The 22,937-nt window shown below is 40.4% G+C and overlaps 1 protein-coding gene and 1 pseudogene across 8 annotated transcripts in view; one reads left to right on the top strand and one right to left on the bottom strand.

Annotated features, from left to right (window-relative positions):
- Window positions 1-21,214, bottom strand: part of Cep83 (centrosomal protein 83) — a 132,018-nt gene extending 110,804 nt beyond the window's left edge. For 7 of the 8 annotated variants that reach the window (XR_003849384.1, XM_008832085.2, XM_029563097.1 and 4 more), the window contains exon 1: window positions 20,761-21,214. The gene's annotated coding sequence lies outside the window, so the exon portion shown is untranslated. Of the gene's footprint in view, window positions 1-1,819; window positions 1,990-2,137; window positions 2,245-20,760 lie in introns of all 8 variants that reach the window. The other variant, XM_029563096.1, reaches the window with a different exon arrangement.
- Window positions 18,635-19,057, top strand: LOC103733275 (annotated as a pseudogene).
- Window positions 21,215-22,937: the final 1,723 nt, after the last annotated feature.

Below are 22,937 nucleotides of genomic sequence, written 5' to 3'. Positions count from 1 at the left end.
AGCTGGTTCATCTAAGCTTCTGGTTCTCTCTTTTGATTTTATATTGTCGTGGTCGGATTGATTTTGTTTTCAGGAGTTCCGCGGTGGCCCAATTCCAATGTGGGTCCCAAGTTTTCAGACTTTCTCTTCATGTCTGGAATCTTCTAAGAATGATTTTGCCCTCAGGAACTTGGGTGCTGGACTGACCTGAGACCCTGGCAGTGGCCGTGCCACGCAGGGATGCAAAGGCTGATGGGGTGGGAAGAAGCCCCAAGGCCCAGGGAAGCAGAGAGAGGTGAGGGCGGGGCCAGGACCAGAAGTGGTGCTCCTGGAGCCCAAGAAAGGCACTAAGTTGGTCTGGGTAAGAAGGGTCAGGAAGCAGTATTGGTTCCCCTGGCGTCTGGGGCCCCAAGACTAGGGATGGCGTAGGTCCCAAACTAGGAGTAGCGAACAGGGAGGGAGATGGAAGGGTGAATGTGGCTTGGGGAGTCAAGGCACGGAGAGCTGCGCTATAGACTTACCTCAAGAGGCCTGAGGATAGGGGTGCAGGCTAGGAGAGTTAGCCGGTGGTGCAGGTCCAGAGATGCAGAGAGAGGTGAGGTCAGGGCCAGGACCAGAAGCGGTGCTCCTGGGGCCCAAGAAAGGCACTAAGTTGGTCTGAGTGAGAAGGATCAGGAAGCAGTATTGGTTCCCCAGGTGTCTGGGGCCCCCCCAGAAAGAGGCTGTCAGCCCCAGAAAGAGGCTGGCGGGTGTTGCAGGACAAGGGAAGTAGAGGGAGGTGAGGGCGGGGCCAGGTCCAGAAGCGGTGCTCCTGGGGCCCAAGAAAGGCACTAAGTTGGTCTTGGTGAGAAGGGTCAGGAAGCAGTATTTGTTCCCCCGGTGTCTGGGGCCCCAAGACTAGGGATGGTGCAGGTCCCACACTAGGTGTAGCGAACAGTGGGGGAGATGGAAGGGTGAATGTGGCTTGGGGAGTCAAGGCGTGGAGAGCTGCGCTATAGACTTACCCCAAGAGGCCTGAGGATTGGAGTCTGCACTATAATTTTAAATCGATACTATGGTCAGACTTCTCTAATATTAACCAGCCGATAAACAGCTATCAGTGATTCAGACACCTAACCAACTATGTGTTGGGAGACAGTCAAAACACACACACCCCTACCTCATTTCTATTATGAAGAGTTCACCAACCAAATATATACATAATGCAACTTTTAAAAAGTAAAATACATAATTCAAGCCATAATAAGAAAAAGTAAAGCCATCTTCTGCAGTCCTTTTTTTTTTTCCTTTCGGTCTTTTTGAGACAGGGTTTCCCTGTAGCCTGGAACTTACTATACGAATCAGGCTGGCCTTGAACTCAAAGAGATCTGCCTACCTCTGCCTCCCCACTGGGACTAAAGGCATGCACCACCACACTTACAGGGTGTCTCTGAAAGGCAGCTTTACAAACACTAATATCATATCCAAATACTTCCTCTTCCTTTTCCAACTACAACAATCACATAATCACATACACATGTCCTTCCAATCACTTTTGATTGGTCCCAGGTCTACAGACCTACATATTACATTTTCTCCTATATAGGCATTGAATTTTTTAAGCAGTGACTGGTACAATGTCTGCCCAAAAGTATGGCAATTCAAAATATTCGAAAAGCACAGCTGCTGATGCTTATGGAAAGCTTCCAAAATACATTTCATTAAAAAACACATGCTATCCCTTTGAACATTTCTCAAAACAATGCTTTAAATATTTCGTGCTCTCAAACTGAACGTTGTTTTTCAAAAACAGCATTTAAAAGTCTAGTGATAACCTCCATCAGGCATTCACTTTACTTACAAACAGAACATTAGAAATTAATTTCTTCAAAATCCAAAGATAATCCTCCACTAGTCATCCTCCAAGCTTCTGAATGACCCATTCCACGATGTCTCATGTATCCAAAAAATGTCACATCTTGACACCCTGCCAGAACCTGCAGTGCAGCTGGGAGCAGGCCCTTCAAAGCCCTGGCAAAGGGCCAGGCCCCATAATTGTAATTTAGAGAAAAACAGGGGAAGGCAGGAAGGAGAAAGGAGGAAGATATGTATTAGAGTGGTTAGCAACCAACCTCCAAACATTCTGAATTAAAATGTTATTCTATTCTCATAAGCATACCTTTTGCTTCTGCACAACTTAATTCTCACAAAAGAATTCTGGAGAGTAGGAGCCAACGTCAAATGCTTGGTTGTAACAAATTATGAATCTCTCTCAAATGCTGTGATCTGCAAAGTGAAGGTGACTCTTACCCAAATCATACTTCAAATTCATTTTAAGGTTTCCCAGTGTATGCCCTATTAGATATAACATGGGGAGTTATATGCAATTAGTACCTTTGCATGTATGTTATGAAATCAGTTCTGTTCATGGTCCCATAGCACATAGCTAGTACACAAAAGGTAATCCAATTATGCAAAATATACTGAAATTTATTCTTTAAATAAGCCTGATGTAATTTTATCTCAAAGGTATGCTTATGATTTAGTCTGAAAACTTTACAAGGAAAGAAATTTTACAGAAAAAATTCAATTTTTCTAGTTAACAGAAGTTTTATAATTTAGAATTGTCAGAAGCTACAAAAAAAATAAGCAGAAATGATAAATAAAAGTAGTCTTCAATACACAAAGGTTAATTTTTAAAATACTTATCTTTTGGCCAGAGTGGTAGCGCATGCCTTTAGTCCCAGCAATTTGGAGGCAGAGGCAGGCGGATCTTTGTGAGTTCAAGGCCAGCCTGATCTACATAGTGAGTTCAGGTCAGCTGGGACTACAGGGAGACCCTGTCTCAAAAAAACCAAAAAAAAAAAAAAAAAAAAAAAAAACTAATGAAAGAACCAATATTTCTTGAATAAATATTACACATGTAGTGACTGGTGTACTTAAATAAGAATCTTGAGAGATACACCAAAATATGTAGACTAACCACTCAAACCACCTTCTTAGTAAGGAAGGTATGGCCCATATTTTTAGGTGCCTATTATATGCCAGACAGTTTATTGGGTACAAAGATAATAGCTAAAAATAAAATAAATCTTTGTCCTCAAGGAGTCAACAGAGATCACTGAAAAAAAACATGTTAGTTATAGTTTGGATGCTGTATGTCCCCAAAGGTTCTTATGTAAAAGGACCCATTCCAGAATGGCATTACTAAGAGGCGCAAAGTCTATTTTGTTCAGTCCCTTGTCATAGGGCTAAAACACAAAAGACTGTCATTGTTCCATCATATCCTTGTGGGTGTCCTTAGGGGCATGCTGGTAAGGGAGATTAGGAGACTCTAGCCTCTTTTCTCTTTGGTTTCTTGACATGGGGTTTGCTTTATCACCCATTCCCAAGTACACTGTCATTCAACAAACGTAGCAAAGGCCAAAATAGAGCTGTTCAACTATAGCCTAAAATGTTGAAAGTACAACCCAAAGTAAAGGTTTTCGCTTTATAAATTAGTTATCCCAGGTATTTTATCATGATGGGAAGCTAACAAATATACATTAATTAGCAACTGTGGACTACACAAGGATGACAGAAAATATATTAAAATCTTTGGACTGTTAACTTTTTTCATCATTTCCATGTTTACTTTTTCTTCTTTATATTTTTTTTACCTGAATTTTTGTGTATTTCATACAGAGCATCTTAATCATCTTTAAACTCCCTTCCCCACTGGCACCCTCTAAAAGTCCCCTCCCTCCTGGATTTCATGCCTTCTGTCATTTGTGTTAAGACCTATTGAGTCAAGCTAATGTCCCCAAACATCCTTCAGTGCAAGTTCATCCACTGAGGTCTAGTCAGCCTATCTAGAGTCCCTCCCTTATAAGATCAGCTCTTCCTCACCCAGGAGTAATCAGCTACCAATAGTTCTTTGGATAAGATTGGGGCCTGCTGCCCATTTCCATAGTTCTACGATGGGTTTTTGTCTACTTGAGTTTGCATGGGTCTTGTGCATGCTGACGCCATTGCTGTAGGTTCATATGAGCAAGGTCCCAGGAGCCTGTAGGATTCTATTTCCATATGGTCCTGCACCTCCTCCCCCCCGGCTCCTACAATATTTCTGCCCCCTCTTTTTCAATAGTCCCTGAGCCCTGGGTGGGTGGAGTTTAATATAGGAGTCCTGTCCAAAGATCCACACTCTGCAGACTTTTATTCTCTATGCTTGGCCATTTGTATCCTTGTGTTCATGGCCCTCTGTTGCATGACGGAGCTTCATTCATGAGAGTTGAGAGATGCATTAGTGTTCTCTCTACCCCTTGTTTTACTGTGTTCCATGAGCCTTAGGTATAGAGGTTGCATTGTAGATGTGTCACTTAGGGTTGGAGAATTCAAAGACAATCTCTGTGTCTGACCAGTTGTGGAACTCTGTAATAATCTCTGTCTTGAAAAAGAAGTTTCTTTGATGAGTGGTGACTGGCATACTTGTCTGTAAATATAAAGATCCATATTTAGTACATAGCAAGAAATTACATTTGTCTAGGGATGTGACAGCACTGGGGGTTTCTCTAAGACCCTCCAGCCATGTATATTTGGCTACGTTTATAGTACCACACATGAGTTTCAACCCACTGAGTGAGCTTTAAGTCCAATTAGGTAGCTGTTGATTACCCCCAAGATAAAAGTGCCACTACTGCCGCAATAGCGTTTGCTGTGCCATTCACTGTTGTGGTTTTTAGGGCTTAAATCTGGGGCTGCTGGACCATCTATTGGTGCTCTCCCTTAGCAGCTTGCACAGTGCTCTCCAAAACTATGAGAGCTCGTCTTCAGGGAAGGTGGCTTCCTGGTCAGTTCTAGCTCCATGGCTCCAAATCCCAGGGGCTTGCTGGATCCCTAGCCTAGCCAATCAGCGAGTTCTGGTTTAATGAGACCATGTCTCAAATACTAAGGTGGAAAGCAATGAAAACACCTGATGTCAACCTCTAGCCTCCATACACATGCACAAACATGTACACTTATCCCCCAACATACAAAGAAATAAAAAAGAATGAATAAAAAAATCAAGCAGAGCAACTTTTGCAAAAGCATTTGATTAATTATACCACCACACTAAAATACCCACCTTTTCTTCCACAGGGATGTCGTAATGAAAGGGATTAAACTCTAAAACTAGCTCTGTCAGGAACAAAGACATAAAAATAAGGATTTTGTTCCTTAAATGTCCACCTGCTGCTACTTCTCCTTATTCTTTCCTTCAAACAAATCATCTCTATAGCAACACAGTCTTAAGAAATTTGTGGGTGGAAAGCATATGTTTGTGCAAAACTATGAGAACTCAAGAATATGAGCTACTTTATTTCTTTTATAACAAAAGACATACACTATCTTAAAATCTGAAAATTAAAGAACAGATATGAAATAAAAATATTTTTAAAACAAGGAAATATAAAAACTGTACAATTGAGGTTGCACATGTTTATAAGGAAATTCTTTTCATAGGTTAGAATGACACCTTGTGGTAAGACTTTTCAAATTTTACAAATTTTTACAAAGAAACATACAAAAAAGAGTGGTTTAGAAAATAAGAAATACCAAGACTACAGTACTGAAGTGTTTAGGGTATGTAAAATAATCCATTTGGAAACTTAAAGACAAAAATTCAAATCTTAAAAAAGTCCTAATATAAGGTAAGCAAAAGTTCTTTATAAAAATATAAATATGAAATATTATGCTATTCCCTTCACTTGACAAAGCCCATTACCATAACTAAATGTTTTAAATGATGCAAGAACCCTTTCATAATCTAGAACAAATTATAACATTAGTGATTCCTTTACACAGTGATACATAACTTATAAAGTATAAAAATAAAATAAACATCATTACTCCTTTCTTGCCAATGAAAAACAGTATTATGACATTAAAATATGAAAATATCTCAATCATGATAGAATAATTAAGAGAGTAACTTAATAGTGAACTGTCAAAGGTTTTAATCTATGCTAAGTACTATGAAACATAAAGATTTAATTTTTGTACAACTTCATGTCTCTTTAGAATATTCTTCTCCCTCATCAGCTACATATCACAATGATCTCCCATCTTTCTAACCCATCTCACTATCTCTTACAAGTGTTCCCTTTCCCTCACTCACCCTGAGAAGTATTTGGTTCATTGCACCATCTCCATAAGAAAAGTTCAACTGCCCCTCTTATAGCTTCATTTATTACTTCTCTGAGTCACAAATACACACCCAAGTTCCTAGTCTCTCTCTTAGCTCATAACTTCAACTCAACTCATATGCCCTATTTAAACCTTAATGTTGAGACTTGCTATCCCAAATTATAGTGCCTTGGCAACTATGAAACAGCAAAAGCAACATCGCTGTGACTTCTTCATCATTTTAACCTGAAACATTCTCCTAGATAGCAGAATTACCTGACCTTCCTATGAAGTAGAGTATAAGAACCTCGTTCCACAGGGATTCTATGACTATAGTAAAAGAACAGACACTAGTAAGAATTTGAGCAAACAGAACTTGCAAAATCCCTCCCTGTTTACTGCTATTAGAACACACCTTGTTCTTCAACTACACTTAGACATAATTGCAAAAAAAAATACTTGGGTTTCTTTTTTCCTTTGGCTCATTACAGAAGGCTTCATGTCTCATAAAAGGTATATTGGGCTAGGGCTATAGTTCAGTGGTAGGACTCTTGCCTACCAAGCATGAGGCCCTGAGTTCAATTTCCATTATCACAAAAGAGGGGAAAAAGTATATTAAGTTACTGCTATCTTTTAATTCTTAGTGCACAATTCATCCTTAACTCTTGTTTATAAGAAATTATCAATCCTGCTGATTCATCTTTATGTGTTGACTTTACTTATTTATGCAATTACTATTGCGAGTACAGGTATGTGTGTGCCATAGCATATGTGGAATCAGGTAACAACTTTAAGGACTTGGTTCTTGCCTTCCACTTGTTGTGGCAGGGTCTCTCTTGTCTCTACTGCTGTGCTGTGTAAGCTAGGCTACCCGGTCTGTGAGCTTCTGGGAAATTCTTCAATCATGTCTCCCATCTCTCATAGGAGTTCTGGGATTACAGGAATGCCATTCATTGCATCTGACTTCTTATGTGAGTTCCAGGGATCAAACTAACATCGTCAGGCTTGTGTGGATTAACACTTTTACCTGCTGAGCCTCATTTGTTGATTTTAACCATACTTTCCCATTTCTTGAGCCATTTTGCTATCCCAGTGCCAAACTCAAGTATTTAAACTTAACATTCTCTTAACTATAATTTTATTACATTTATTTATTTATTTATTTATTTATTCATTTATTTATTTTATGTGAGGGTGGTGCATGCCACAGCACACATGTGGAGGTCAGAGGACAACTTATAGAAATAGGTTCCTTCCTTCCACCATGTGCATCCCAGGAATCGAACACAAATCATCAGACTTGGCCACCAGATCATCTCACCAGCCCCACACTTACAGAATTTTAACAGAAGCCTCACAGACAATACACCAGTGTTTAGTCTTTGCTCATTCCTATATGGCCTTATGCACTAGGACATACTGCTTTTTCACCATTATAACTCCTAATATACCCCTTCCTATTGTTTCTTGGTTCAAATCTAAATTTCCAAGCCAGTTTCACACACTGCACTAAACAAGTTCCTATACAAATGCAAACATTTCCTTTTGGTGCCCTACATGGTTCCATAGCACCCAGTCAATTGAGTTTAATGTATAATCCCTCATATACATGCTGCTTCTTGTCTTTCAGAATTTTGTTCATATAGTTATACTAAAATGAAATCTTTTCTATATGTGTTTGTGCACGCGCACACACACACACACACACACACACACACGAAGCCCAGAGATCAAGATAAAGCATCTTCCTCAATCATTTGCCGCTCTGGTAATGATTTACAATATGGTCACACTGTGGATGAATGACTTTTACCTAACCTTGCAACCAAAAGCTCCTAACATTGAGCTCCTCTTGTACCCTAAACATAGCTTTAATTTCTCATGACCCTTCCTTATCCTTGACTAGAAAAATGTATGTACTGGTGTATGTATATGGTGACTATCAAAAGTGAAGATATGAAGATGATTCCATTTGTGTTGCAAACAACAGAAGGGATTCAACTGGTAACACCTGTCTGTGGTTGTGTGAATGGCATTTTAAGGGGGGGGGGGTGTTTATATACAGGACATAACCTGACAAAGCAGTTCCATTTTTACTTCCCCATTTCATGCTGGACATACTACTTCAATAAAAGAATGAATGAGTGGGCCCTTGTTTGAGAGTACAATTCTGAGAAAAGTCTGAAGGAGCAGGTTCTCAGCAGTCTGGGGTCTGTTTTTGGCCTTAAAATGGATACTAAAGGTCAGACTGTTTTTATGGCATAACCATAATGTGGCATTACACAGTAAACACCACATTCATGTTAGTTTTTTTAGAGTTTCTTATTCAATTTGGTACTCACCAATTCAAGATAGATTGGATGAACAGCAAATACCAGGGATCTTCCTATCTCTCCCTCCAGCACTGGGATTACAGATATGCAAAGCTACACCTGGCTTTTTACATGGTGTTAGGGATCCAAGCTTAGGTTCTTAAGCTTGTATGGCAAGCACTTTACCAATGAAGCCATCTCTCCAGTCCCAAAAGTCTTAAATCTTTTCAACTAATTCATAGATCAAAATCAGTAAATTCTAAAACGTTATCTAAAAAAAATCATGAAACTATATTCAGACTCTAAATCATTCAAAAACTGAAATAGCTGTTGCTTTTGTGCTTTTTGTTTCTGCCTTCATGTTTTCCTCAAGATATTTATCCTGCAGTCCATCCTATCTGTACTCTTCTCCTCTAGATGCTGTATAATAGCTATCTTTCCAAAGAAACTTTGAATTTCTCAAAGAAAATACTATAAAAACTATTTTTTTGGTCACCTTTTATACATTATATTGGTAAATTGTCACACGCTGGTTAAGCTTGTTTCAGCACTCTGGGGGCAAGGACAGCCCTCTAGCATGTTTATTTCAAATATTCTCAAAATGTTCTCTCAAAACACCTTTTCCTGAGGCAGGCTGGCCCCTAACTGTGCAAGAGAGGGGTAGAACAGAAAATACTTTATCTTTGAAAGCAGCTAGAGGGGAAACCAAATCCAACAAACTTACTATTCTATAGCCCATGATGTAAAAATGCCTGCAATGGGAACAGCAAACTGGGAAGTTCAGCCATGGTAAGTTTACCCACGGAGTAAAAGGACCTCCTCCCCCCCGACTCTCCCACCCCACACACTGGGATTCACTCAATCAGGAACTCTAGCTGACTGCCTCAGCCCCCAGTTAATTTCTGCTGGCTGTTTCAAAGCACTGGTTTGTGTGATGTCATCTACCTGCTGCTTGTTATTTGTTCCTTAACTTGGAAGCCTCACCAAAGTAGACACTGCTCTACCTCAAGGGGGCTTCTCCAATTAATTTCTTCTGCCCCCTAATATGATGATGTACCTTTGTTTGCTCTTTCAATTGGGCTACTCCAGCCATCTCTTCTGGGTGCTGAGTGCCCAATTTGATGACAATTTGCTATCTACATGCTGCCTCTATTGGATACTTGCAATTTCTTTTGCTTGCTATATACTTAATAAACTCACTCATTCAAAACTGAAAGCACAGCTATCATAAATCATTCTCCAGACTGTATAGAACAAATCTCTATCTCCCAAATCCCAATAAACTATATTAAAGACAAAAAAGCTAGTCACAAAATTATTGTTATGTGATGCTGCTTTCCACTGTTTATAACTTCTGAGAAAGTATGGAAAAGGATATCACAAAGAACAATGTGTGCCAATCAACTGCACATATTTTTTGATATAAATAAAAAAAATCTGGCCTAAGAAGATGGTTCAGTGGATAAAGCACTTGTCCCACAAGTGTGAGGACTGGAGTTGAGATCGCCAGCACCCACGTTTTTAGCCAGGCAGGTGTGGTTGACAGCCTATAATCCCAATACTCAAGAGGCATAGACAGGGGATCCCTAGGGCAAGTTAGCTAACTAGACTAAGAGGAATTAAGCTCTAGGTTCAGCAAGAGACCCTGCCTCAATAAATTAAATGGTGTGTGACTGAGGAAGATACCTAATGTCAACTTCAAGTCACTATACATATGTGCACCCACACATACATCTGTACCCATACACATGCAAACATATGTGCACCCACACATACATCTGCAACCGTACACATGCAAACACACGTGCACCCACACATACATCTGCACCCATACACATGCAAACACACACACCCCACACACAATTTTTTTATTTTAAAAATTCTAGGTGATAGACTAATAATCAAAATCTTCTAAAATGGGGGCCAGAGAGATGGCTCAGCAGTTAAAGGCTCTTGCAGACCAGGATTTTGTTCCCAGCACCTACAGGGTGACTAACAGCTGTCTACAAATCCAGTTCCAGGGGATCCAACACCCTTTTCTGATCTCTGCAGGCACTGCACACATGTGGTGCACTTATATCCATGCAGGTAAAATACTCTATAAATAAATAAATAAATAAATAAATAAATAAATAAATAAATAAATAAATAAAATATTTTTAAATGACTCTTCATTTGACTCAAATTCCTTAATTAGATATTAACACCAATAAATTAGTAAGATACAAATTATAATCATGGATCTTCTCTACTGTTCTATTAAGTGCTTACTGAATACATCAAGTGAAAGGGAGTAGTGAAGCCAAGGCAGACTTGAAAATGGCTTTTATTTAAGTGCACCGTTGCCACTGCACAAGTACTCAGCAGAGAGAGTACACTGTATTGGTTCAAGCTGTCGGAACACAACACCATGCCAATCATTGTTTGAACACAAAGTTATACAAAGACATGAAACCTAAAAATAAATAAAGCTCAGTAACATAGTACTTGGCAGCATGAACAAGGCTATGGGTTTAATTCACAGAACTGAAAAATACTGATGATGATGATGATGATGATTTTAAAAAGTCAAAACCGTCAGGCGTGGTGGTGCACGCCTTTAATCCCAGCACTCTCGAGGCAGAGGCAGGCAGATCTCTGTGAGTCCAAGGCCAGCCTGGTCTACATAGTGAGTTCCAGGCCAGTTGGGGCTACAGGGAGACAGTGTCTCAAAAAAACCAAAAAAAAAAAAAAAAAAAGTCAAAACTCTTCAGAGAAATGTATATATACAAACTTGTGAAAAACAAAGAAAACGTCTTAAAAGAGAACACACACAAAAAAAACATTATATACAAGAGAATAACCATGATTAACAGATGATTTCTCATCAGAAACAATGAGGAAAGAGAATGAAATCAAAATAAAATAAAATAAACAAACAAAAAAAACCACACCCTGGGCCTGGTGGTGTGGCACATGACTGTAGTCCCAGTATTTGGGAGGCAGAGGCAGGCAGGTCTCTGTGAGTTCAAGGCCAGCCTGGTCTACATAGTGAGTTCCAGGATAGCTGGGGCTACAGGGAGACCCTGTCTCAAAAATACCAAAAAAAAAAAAAAAAAAAAAAAAACCCACCTTGGAATGTCTGGGGACAGACTTAACACAGTGGGTCTTAACATGGATGACAGAGTATATGGGTTCCATATGGGGGGGCTATGGGAGGGTACCAGTGGGGACAGGGGTACAAAAATGATTAAGATTGTTTGAAATCTTCTGTATGAAACACACAAAAATTCAATAAAAATATTTTTTTTAATTTTTAAAGAGAGAATACTTTGACTACGTTTTGAGATTATGTATAGACTTTAGGTTTTTTTTCCCCATTTTAACAGAAAAATGCTACCGAGATTCTGATAAGGACTGTAATACATATATAGATTGCTGTATGCAATGGGAACATTTAGCTCTATTAAAGTCTTCCAATTCATGAAAGAAAAAAACCCTCAACCAGAAGTCCTGTACTGAGTAAAAATGAAAATGGTATACAGATTTCTAGATAAACAAGAAAATTGCTAAGAGAAATTGTTAACTCTCAGACACGACTTATGAGAAATACCAAAAGCAGTCCTTTAGTCTGAAAACAAGCAACACCAAAGAACAACTTTATTTGGAAGGAATTCCACCAGAAATTGTAACTATATAACTATATGTGTCTAAAAAAAAGCATCATTTTGTTTAAAGAAATCAAACTATATAAAGGAATGACTATAATACTATTATACTATGCACAGCTACAATGTATGTGACAATAACAGTAGGAAAAAAAGAGAAGAAAAAGCTATATTGGAGGGAATATCTGTAATTTACCAGAATTTAATATTATTCTGAGGGAGACTATAATAAATTAAAATGCATATTATAATTTCTAGGAAAACCACTATAAAAATACAGTAAACAAAATCAAGAGAAGATTTAAAGGTGTATTAAAAATATGTCACAAAGTTCCTGAAAGAAAATAAAAAATGAGACAAACAGGAAACTTTGAAAATGGCATAAACAATATCATCAACTATACTAAATGTGAATGAATTAAATGCCCCATTTCAAAGACAAAGAATGCTACACTGGATGAGAAAAAACAAAATCCATCTATGTGTTGTTTATGAGATACAGCTTTGATTCAAAGACATAAATATGTTAAAAGAAACTGGACAGAATTTTTTGGGGGGGTCTTTTTGAGTTAGGGTCTCCCTGTAGCCCCAGCTGTCCTGGAACTCACTATGTAGACCAGGCTGACCTTGACCTCACAGAGATCCGCCTGCCTCTGCCTCCCAAGTGCTGGGATTAAAGGCGTGTGCCACCACGCCCAGCTGGACAGAACTTTTTTTAAGACATATAAATAGTAACCATAGAAAAGATAGATGGGGGCTGGAGAGATGACTCAGTGGTTAAGAACACTGACTGTTCTTGCAGAAGACCCAGGTTCGAATCCCAGCACCCACATGACAGCTAACAACTGTCTGTAACTCCAGTTCCAGGGGATCCGACGGCCTCTTCTGTCCTCTGCAGGCACTGCACAACATGGGTGCACTTACTTACATATGGGCGTAATACTCAAACACATAAAATAAAAATAATAAAATTTGTTTTAAAGTGAAAAAAAAAAGATGGATGACTATAGCACCAAGAGGACAAAACAGAATGAAAGACAAGAAATATTACTAATACTAATCATATCTCATGATAAAAACCAGCACATGGCATATATTAAATGTTTATGCATCTAACAGAAAACCCCCAAAACACTGAGTTTTAAAAAGAGAAGATTGAGGGGCTGGAGAGATGGTTCGGCGGTTAAGAATACCAGTTGTTCTTGCAGAAGTCCAGGGGTTCAAATCCCAGCACCCACATGGCAGTTAACGACTAACCATAACTCTAGTCCCAGGGGATCCGACAGCCTCTTCTGACCTCTGCGGGCATTGCATGACACAGGTGCACTTACCTACATGCAGGCAATACATGCATACACATAAAATAAAAATAAATTAAAAAAAAAGAGAAGATTGTAATGAATGACAGAATGAGAGAAATATATGTAAGAATATAGAGGACTTAACTAACTTTATCAATCAACATGATTATAACTGACAACATTCCACCCAAAAGACTGCAAATATACTTTTAAAAGAAAGGTATAGGAATAAGTTTTACAATATGGACATAATCTGGCCTAAAGACTTTTACTTAGCCTTGCAACCAAAAATTATATTGTAAACAAGCTCTCTAAGCCATGTGCTCCTCTGGTGACCTGGGCACCTGACTTTAACCTTTCAGGATTCCACCTGGCCTCCACCCAAGACAGTGAATGTATCTGGGGGTATTTGATCAGCATAGCAAAGCAGTACGTCTTTCTCTTTGAAAACAGTGAGAATAATTGAGAAATGTTTGATCTTGTGTGAGATATTTTAGATCTAGGGATCAAAGAGCAAGATTCTCTGATAAGGACGGTGCCAAATGGTTGCCAGAAAGAATTTCAATAAAAGCATGATGAGAAATGCTAATAACCCCTGATTCTGGTTCACCAAAAAACTTTTCTCCCTAGCATTCCTTGACTTAACTCCCTCCAGGCCAGATTTTTAATATTTTTGTGTACAATCTCAAACTATATTTAATTAATTTTAATGACCATTCCTCAATAACAACAGTAGTCTATTTTCAGATCTGGATCAGCTGTCCTTCCTGCATGCCCCAGAATACATTCACATTTATCCTTATGGTATCTACCACGTTATATTAAAAGTTATGCCAGGTGTGGTGGTGCACACCTTTAATCCCAGCACTTGGGAGGCAGAGACAGGCGGATCTTTGTGAGTTCAAGGCCAGCCTGGTCTACATAGTGAGTTCCAGGACAGCTAATTATTTATCTCCTCTCTCTTGTTCCCTGTCTAACCCTTCTACCATGGATTCCCCATTTAAAGTGTCCCCATTTCTCCCAGTACACAATGAAGTACTTAGCACAGAGACAGTAAAGTACTTAAGACAGCACAAAGTCTGACTCTCAATTTCTCCAGTGCCTAGTCTAGTATAAGACATTTAAAGGAACTCAAATAGCTGACTAAAACCACGAACAGGAAAACTTTAAATTGCTTACATTTCAGCATCTTCAGAGACACACTTTTTCAAATGAGAAAATAGATTAGAATTAAGTAACTCATTATTCAAGGCTGGTCTCCTGAATCATGATTCTCTTCTGCAAAATCACAGAGCCTATGAAAGTATATTTACTGATCCAAAGTGTCCACAAAGCTCCAGAAGAAACCAAAAAGGTACATTTCAACTCCATTCCAATTCTAACTAGCTATATCCTGTTAATTATTACTTACAACTTTTTGGTACAGATTTTTAGTTGATCCAATCTTTTCACATATCCTTTATATACACTATAATTCAAAGCATGCTTATAATGCATCTCTGAAAAAATAATATGCAAGAAGTTACATCAACCATCTGAAAAATATATTCAAGAGCATACACAATATATCAGACCAGGCATGGTGGCACACAACCTTCCAGCAGTCAGGAAGCAGAGGCGGGTGGAGCTGTGCACCAGCCTGGTCTACACAGGGAGTTCCAGGCCAGTCAGGGCTACATAATGAGACCATGTCTCAAAACAAAATAAAATAGGTCTATCTACCTTAAAACAAAATCACCTACAAAGGTTAACTGTGAACACTAGAGACTGGCACTGCAACTTCAGCCAGAAAATCCCTATAGTCCCAGTGCTACTGTTTTCAGTGGTTGCTATGTTATACTTCAACTGTTTCTGGGCAACAATTCAGAAGCTAGGCTGGCAAGCTCACTCAAGAAAAACCTTAACCGAAGATCTATAAAAATACTCTAAGACTCAACTTCACCTTTTTATACCTTCAACTGAAGCTGCTTTTTTGCTGTAAGCATCAGATACAGGATTTATGGCAAGATTATTAAAATTACCTAGAAATTTTAAAACATATACTGAGAATGACAAGTACTTTCCAAAAAAGAATGAGCAGATTCTAGGTTCCTCTTAGCCCTGAATTTTAATCCAAAAGTATTTTAAAGTCAAAATACACAGACAGCAACAACTGAGCATTCCCTGGCTTTCTTGATTTCCTTTCTGAAATACAGTTCAAACTCAACAGTCCTAGACTTGACAGTCAGTGAGCTCTCCATTACTTAGAAAGGGTACCCCTAACAGAAAACAGACCTAAAATGAACTTTGGAGAATTGCTAATTTATGAGAGCCAGACTAAAGTACTGACATAGTTTCATAATTAAGTCTAGATTGGGTCAAAAAGTAGGGTGGGAAGGAGTAAAACGAGATGGGGAAAGAACAGAAGGAGAATGCTCAAGGCAGGAAAGATTAGAGCGACTCATATTTCAAAACTAAGGTTCTTCTAAGGAAGAAACACAAAACTGACCAAACTCTCCAAGCCCACAGGGGAGAAGTACCAGCATTCCGGTGGGAGTCCTTAGTGCTCTTACTGTCATGGGAAAATCTCAAATATTCATTCACACTTTCTAGGAATAGAAGCTTTCCTTCAGATTCCAAAGATCCCCCACTCTTTAATCTCCTTCCCTATAGTTTACTGCTGCCCTTCCTCCATTTCTCAACAATGTTCTTACTTCCATTATACTACAGGAAGGGGCAGGGGTAGAAATGAACATTTGTCATGTTTAATAATTATCATTCAGCAACTTTAATTCAGAAGAAGCTAAGGATAAGCTCATTGAGATGTGATGTCCTGCCCTTAAAGAAATTGCGAGCTAGTTAGGAAGGCAAGACAAACAAAAAGGTGTCAGTATTAAATAAACATGACTCACAAATACATACAGTTGGACTTCAGATGTAATTATGGAATTGAACCATTCAAAAGGGTATCAGATATTAAGAAAAAAATGGAAGAAATTAGGGCAGGTAGGTAGAAAGGCATTAAATTTGACACAGGAAAGAGGAAAGCACATAGTAGGTTTAAAAGCGGTGGGAAAGCCGGCGGCGGGTGGATGGAGGCCTTGGCTCCGGGAAGGGCTCCGCGGGGCTGGCCGCAAACCACGGCCACAGGCTCCGCGTTCCGGTGCTCTCCATCTTGCTCTCCACCTTCCTGCTTCAGGCGCCTCTGGCAGTTGGCTACTCGCTCGATTACCAAGAAATTTTCGCTTGACCCAAGATTCATTGAAAATAGTGGGATCACACTTTCCTGGTATCCATGCATAGTTTTCAGCAATTTAAAGAAGGTTATTCGTTATTAAATGTAATGCTCTTGTTGAAAAGGCTAATGCTCCCCAATTACCCTACTTCCTAAAATCAGTTTCTTTCTGCAGAACTCAATTAAAACTGTTTGCATTAATTTAAAAAAAAAAAAAAAACACCCAGCCTGAGCAAAGGCACCTTTTCTATCATGAATACAAGCATGGAAAGGCAAGGTGACATGATTTTGAAGAACTCAGCTTAATTCAGTAACTTGGGGGTGGGGGGCTGTAGAAATGGCTGGAGTTAAGAGCACCTGCTGCTCTTTCAGAAGACCTAAGTTCAGTTCCCAACACCCACATTGAACAGCTCAAAACTGCCTGTAACTCCTGTTCTAGGGTTAGGACACCCCCTTCTGGCCTCCACCAGCACCTGCAAATGCATGCACATGCGTATACATGCATACATATACACAAATTTTTTTCATTTAAAAAAAAAAACTTAGTTGGCAAGATTTTTTTATATCTATTTTATTATTTGTATTTACTGTGTGTAATGCCTCCATGTATGTAGGTGCACCCATGTCCTGCTGTTCCCTTGGAGGTCAGTAGAGGGTGTCAGATCCCCAGGACGATTGTTACCCATCATGTGGGTACTAGGATTCAAATACAGGTCTTTTCCAAGAGCAGCAGTGCTCTTAACCACTGGGCCATTTCTCCAGTCCAGGATATTTTTTCATAAAGATATATTCACATATTCCCTAGAAGCATACGCAGGTTAAACAATATAAGAAAAGTATTTACTGAACCTAATACATTATGTATGACAAATTTCTACTCTGTTGAGAATTCATTCTTCTAAGCTTCTGAATTAGAATACCCCAAGATATAATCAATCTTTATTTCTAATTACTAAGGTCTTTATCACACAATATGAACCATTCTTGATTTTTTTTTAATCGTGCCCAATTCCTGAATAATTCATTTCTTCAACATCAGCTATGGATATAGCAGGGGACTGCAAATTAAAATGAAGCCTATAGTGGCTAAAAGAATGGCTCAGCGGTAAAAGCACTGGCTATTCTTGCAGAGGACCTGGGTTCAGTTCCTAGAACCCACATGTTGGCTAACAACTGTCCATAACTCCAGTTCCAGAGGATCCAACACCCTCTTCTGACCTCCCCACATACTGCATGCCATGGATGCACTTATACAAATGCAGGCAATACACTCACACACATAAAACAAAAATAATAAAGCATTTTTAAATGAAGACTATAGACTTTAGTAAGAGTATATAAACTTGAAGTTCCAATTCCTATCACTAACAGTTTGACTTCAAAGAGGTCATTTATCACACTATCTCAAACTATGTTTACAGACATTGTGGCTTACATTGCAATCCTGGCCCTGAAGAGGATGAAGCAAGAGGACTGCCAGGAGTTTGAGGCCAGCCTGGACTACATAGTATGCTCCAGGTCAGCCTGAGCTAAAGTATAAGACTGTCTCAAAGATTAATAAATAAGGGGCCTGGAGAAATGGCTCAACAGTTAAGAACACTGGTTGTTCCTGCAGAGGACCCAGGTTCAATTCCAGGCACCCACATGGTAGCTAACAATTGTCCTAACTACAGTTCCAGGGAATTCAGATCTGATACTCTCTTCTGACCTCCACCAGCATTGAACAACACAGGTGTACTTGCATACAGGCAAACAATATCCTCATACATATAAAATAAAAATAATAAAGTAAAAATAAATAAGTAAAATAAAAACTTAAGGGGCTGGAGAGATGACTCAGCAGTTAAGGGCACTGGCTGGGCTGCCCTGGTATTGGGTTGTCTGATGAGTTGAGTCTCAAGGCCTCAAGCAGCTTCACAGCAGATAGTATTCCATCCTGTGAGCAGACCCAGTGAGTGGCGTGGCCTAGTGGACAGTGAGTGATCTGGTATACCTGGGCTCACCTGCTCAGGGGTCTTCCACTTTCTGGCTCTCTCAGCAGCCCCTGTCTCTGCAGAAATGGGCAAGTTCATGAAACCTAGGAAGGTGGTGCTGGTCCTAGAGGGACACTACTCTGGACATGAAGTCATCATGAACAACACTGATGATGGCACCTCAGACCCCCACCCCCACCCCCAAAGCCATGCTCTGGTGGCTGGAATTGACCACTACCCCTGGAAAGTAACAGCTGCTATGGGCAAGAAGAAAATTGCCAAGCAGTCAAAGATCAAGTCTTTTGTGAAAGTTTATAACTACAAGCACCTCATGCCACCAGCTATTCTGTGGACATCACCTTAGACAAAACTGTCCTCAACAAGGATGTCTTTAGAGACCCAGCTCTAAACCACAAGTCCAGATGTGAGGCCAGGGTCAAGTTTGGGGAGTGCTACGAGACCAGGAATGGGCAAAAACAAATGGTTCTTCCAGAAGCTTCAATTTTAGTGTAAGTTTGTTTACATCATTAAAAATAAGGGGGGGGAAAAAAAAAGAGAGCACTGGCTGCTCTTGCAGAGGACTGGGGTTTGGTTCCCAGCATCTACATGGCAGCTAACAACCATCTGTAAGTCCAGTTCCAGGGAAATTGGATGCCTTCTTCTGATCTCTGTGGGGTTCAGTTTCCAGCACACACATGGTGCATTTATACAAATGCAGGCAAAACAGAATAAAAATAATTTTTAAATAAATAAAGTTTAAAAAAAAAATCAAAGATGATTTAAGATAGGAGTGTCAGGCCTTTGATCCCAGAACTCAAGAAGCTGAGGCAGGAAAATGGACAGTTCAAGGTCAGCATGAGCTACAAAGCTAGACGCAGTTTCAATTGCCCTTCCCACCAAATAGACTATATTATATCATTAAGGTTTCAACAAGTAGAGTGAGGATACTGCTATACCAAGCTTAAAACTTGTTTTTGTTTTAAAAACTTAAAAAATTAGTATTGTAATCTCCCAAATGTTGTATGTAACTCTAAATAGCTACCATTCTGTTATGTGAGAATATTCTTATAGTGTATATACTGCAACCAATTAGAAAGAAAAAGCTCAGGACTGGAGAGATGACTCAGTGGTTAAGAGCAGAGGCTGCTCTTGCAGAGGACCTGGGTTCCATTCCCAGCACCCACATGGCAGCTAACAACCGTCTGTACAGCTGTCCATTAGCTCCAGTTCCAGAGAAATCCAGCGCCCTCTCTGACTTCTACAGGCACCGCACAACACAGGTGCACTTACATACATGCAGGCAATACACTCATACACATAAAATAATAAAAATAGTTTTTTAAAAATTTTTAAAAAGAAAAGATTCAGAGAAATACCCAGCATACTCTGGACTAAGTAACAACCAAAGAGCAACTCAGGGAGAAATGTAAAGTATTCTAATAATATTAAGTAAAATGTGTATGAAATCGAATACAAAGAGTGAATAAATGTAATCTCTTACAGGTTAGAAGAATGAATTTGAAGAATTCTGAACCCAGATAACTAGAGGACACATTTAATTATGTTCTAGTTGAATATTTGACTTGTTTACTATGATGTTGCTTGGTAACAGAAGCATAGCTTTAATAACCTACTGGATACTTTAGCCCTCAGTTCAGTAATTTACACTTAACAGTATGAACATATTAGGTATGCATTCTATAAAAAATTCGGAACAAATTTCTCCTTATCCTAGACGTATCTGAGATTGAAGCAGCTTGATCATTCAAGGTTCATAACCAAAGACTTAAAATACTAAGCGAAGGGCGCTTTTGGATTTTTTTTTTTTTAAAGCAAGGTGTCTATTATGGCCAAAAGTTGCACTAAGGATTTGACACACATATTTCGGACATTACCTCTGTAACATCTGCAAACAGCACTGCTAACATCTTTAGAGAGAAGGAGAAAACAAAATAACACACTGTCACCACGAATTTAACTAGAGCTGCTCCGTGTTAAGCCAAATACTCAGCGGCTCCACGTCCCATGCCGCAGTGCACCAAAGAGTTTCATGCGCTTTTTAAAAACTGGATGCAGAACCCGTCTCCCCGCCAGCTTCTCGAACACACGCTTGCACTACTTCACAAGGAAAAGTGAAAAGGGATTCGCCGGGGACGGGGTGGGTGAGCATCCTACAATTCCAACCAGACATCAACCGGACAAGTTACCTACCAAATTCAAGCTCGGTCCCTGCGACGAACGGAAGCGCCGTTCGCTCTGACCGCACTCGCCCCCGGGGGAAACCACAGCTCCAGCCAGCCGCACCAGCTCGGGTCTGCTCGCCGAGGCACTGGAGACCGAGGGCCTCGCTCCCTCCTCTGAGGTGTCCGCCCAGCCCGCCACGCTTGCGGCGGTCCAGACGGCCGCTTGCGCCGCAGGCTGCAGAGGAGGAGCCCACGAGCCGGGCGGGATGAGCCTGTGGAAAGCGGACGGAGCCCCGGAAACTCCGACGGTGAACAGGACAGCGATCCCGGCTCCTCCTCCTTGCCCCGGTCTCCTCAGGGCCGCCGGGCCAACCTGGGAGCGGAGCTGCGGCCCACACGCCGTCAAGTCGACCGGCTGCCAGCCACTCCGGAGCGCGGCGGACTAGAGTTGGTACAGAGCTCCAGCTGCGCGCCAGGCAGGAAGTCCCGCCCCGCGCTGACGTCACCGACGCCGCGTGGCGTCCCGGCTACAGCCGTTGGTGAGGGGAATCCGCAACGGTTTGCGGCCTCGGTCCGGGGCCGCCCTCTCCGCTCACCGCTGTATCCGCCCGCCAGTGCAGAGTCGCCAAAGCTGGCCACAAGGCAAGTCAAGTCACCCATGAGCCTCCGGAAGCCGTCCCTCATGCCCAGGCTCACCCCCAGGACCGCCCAGGGTGCTGTGGCGTGCTCAGGCTGTGCTGGCTTTTGACAGTGCTTGTAACCTAAGGGCCGGAATAAAGCGGCTCTCTGCGTTTCAAGGTAGGCAGCGGGACAAAAGGGCATCCCACCTAGACCCGCACTGGCCACTACATTTTGTGACGCAAGTTTTTACCCTTAAGATGACTCTATTCGACCTCTGTGATTAGAAAGGCAACTGAAATTTTGTATTTTGAGGGTATGAGAAAAGGGCGCCATCCGGACTGGAGTGGCAGTTAAGAGCACCAGCTGTTGCAGAAGACCCGGGTTCCAATCCCAGCACCCATATGGCAACTAACAACAGTCTGTAACTCCAGTTCTAGAGGAATTCGACACCCTCTTCTGACCTCCATGGGCATTGCATAACATGGTGCACTTACATACATGCAGGCAATACACTCATTAAAAAAGTAAGAAATAATTTTTTTTTATTTTTATTTTATTTATTTATTTTTTTTTGGTCTTTTTGAGACAGGGTCTCCCTTGTAGCCCCAGCTGTCCTGAAACTCACTATGTAGACCAGGCTGGCCTTGAACGCACGGAGATCCACCTGTATCTGCCTCGCGACCTCTGGGATTAAAGGCGTGCGGCTTAAAGCCAGATCATTGAGAAAAAGATTTCTGGAGAAATGACTAGCAATTAAAGATTTACATCTACTCACACCAGAGTAAATCCTAAATGAAGACTAAAATGGAGAAAAATTAAGCCATTGAAAGCAGGAGAAAAGTGGGGCTGGAGAGATGGCTCAGTGGTTTAAGAGCAAGTACTGCTCTTGCAGAGGACCTGGAATTCAATTCTCAGCACCCATGGCCTGAAGCTCACGGTGGCCTGTAGTTCTAGCCCGCTTTGACACGTTTGGCCTCTTACAGCACCTGCATTCATGTGCACATACCCACATACAAACATAATTAAACATCTTTTTTTTTGTCTACCAGTATTGATAAGGCTGTGGAAATACAATTCCTTTTGTGAACTACTGGTGTGAAGGAGATAGTCGCCTGATTTACTAAAATTTAATATAAGCGTTATACCGTGCCCCATTTTCTAGGCATCTAAAGAAAAGGAAAAAAATTCTGGTGCTATTATTGCCTACCATTTTTAAATATGTGCTGTGCTTCTTGTGTATAACATCACTAAGACAAAAGAAATTATGGTGTGGCCATACAATGGAATACTCTTGACCCATTAAAGCAGTGTTATGCCCACAAAATCCAGGTCGGGTTTTCCTGAGGGAAAGAAAGTAGAATACATATCAGAATGTACAGAACATGAACATGTATGCTGATAATATGTAAATATGAATGTACAAAAATCTAGAAGAATATGGACTTATTTTTATCTTTTAGACTTTTTTTTAACCTTAAGGATTTTTTTAATAATTTTTTTAACTTATGCAATTTAAGCTTAATAAAGCATTTTCAAGGGAATAAGAATCATGGGTGACAAATATAAAGAGGTTACACTGTGACC

Source organism: Nannospalax galili, unplaced genomic scaffold (genome assembly GCF_000622305.1).
Source record: "Nannospalax galili isolate Female #2095 unplaced genomic scaffold, S.galili_v1.0 scaffold734, whole genome shotgun sequence".
Taxonomy (NCBI): domain Eukaryota; kingdom Metazoa; phylum Chordata; class Mammalia; order Rodentia; family Spalacidae; genus Nannospalax; species Nannospalax galili.
Note: the sequence above shows the minus strand (reverse complement) of the source record. Positions and strands in the feature narration are given on the sequence as shown.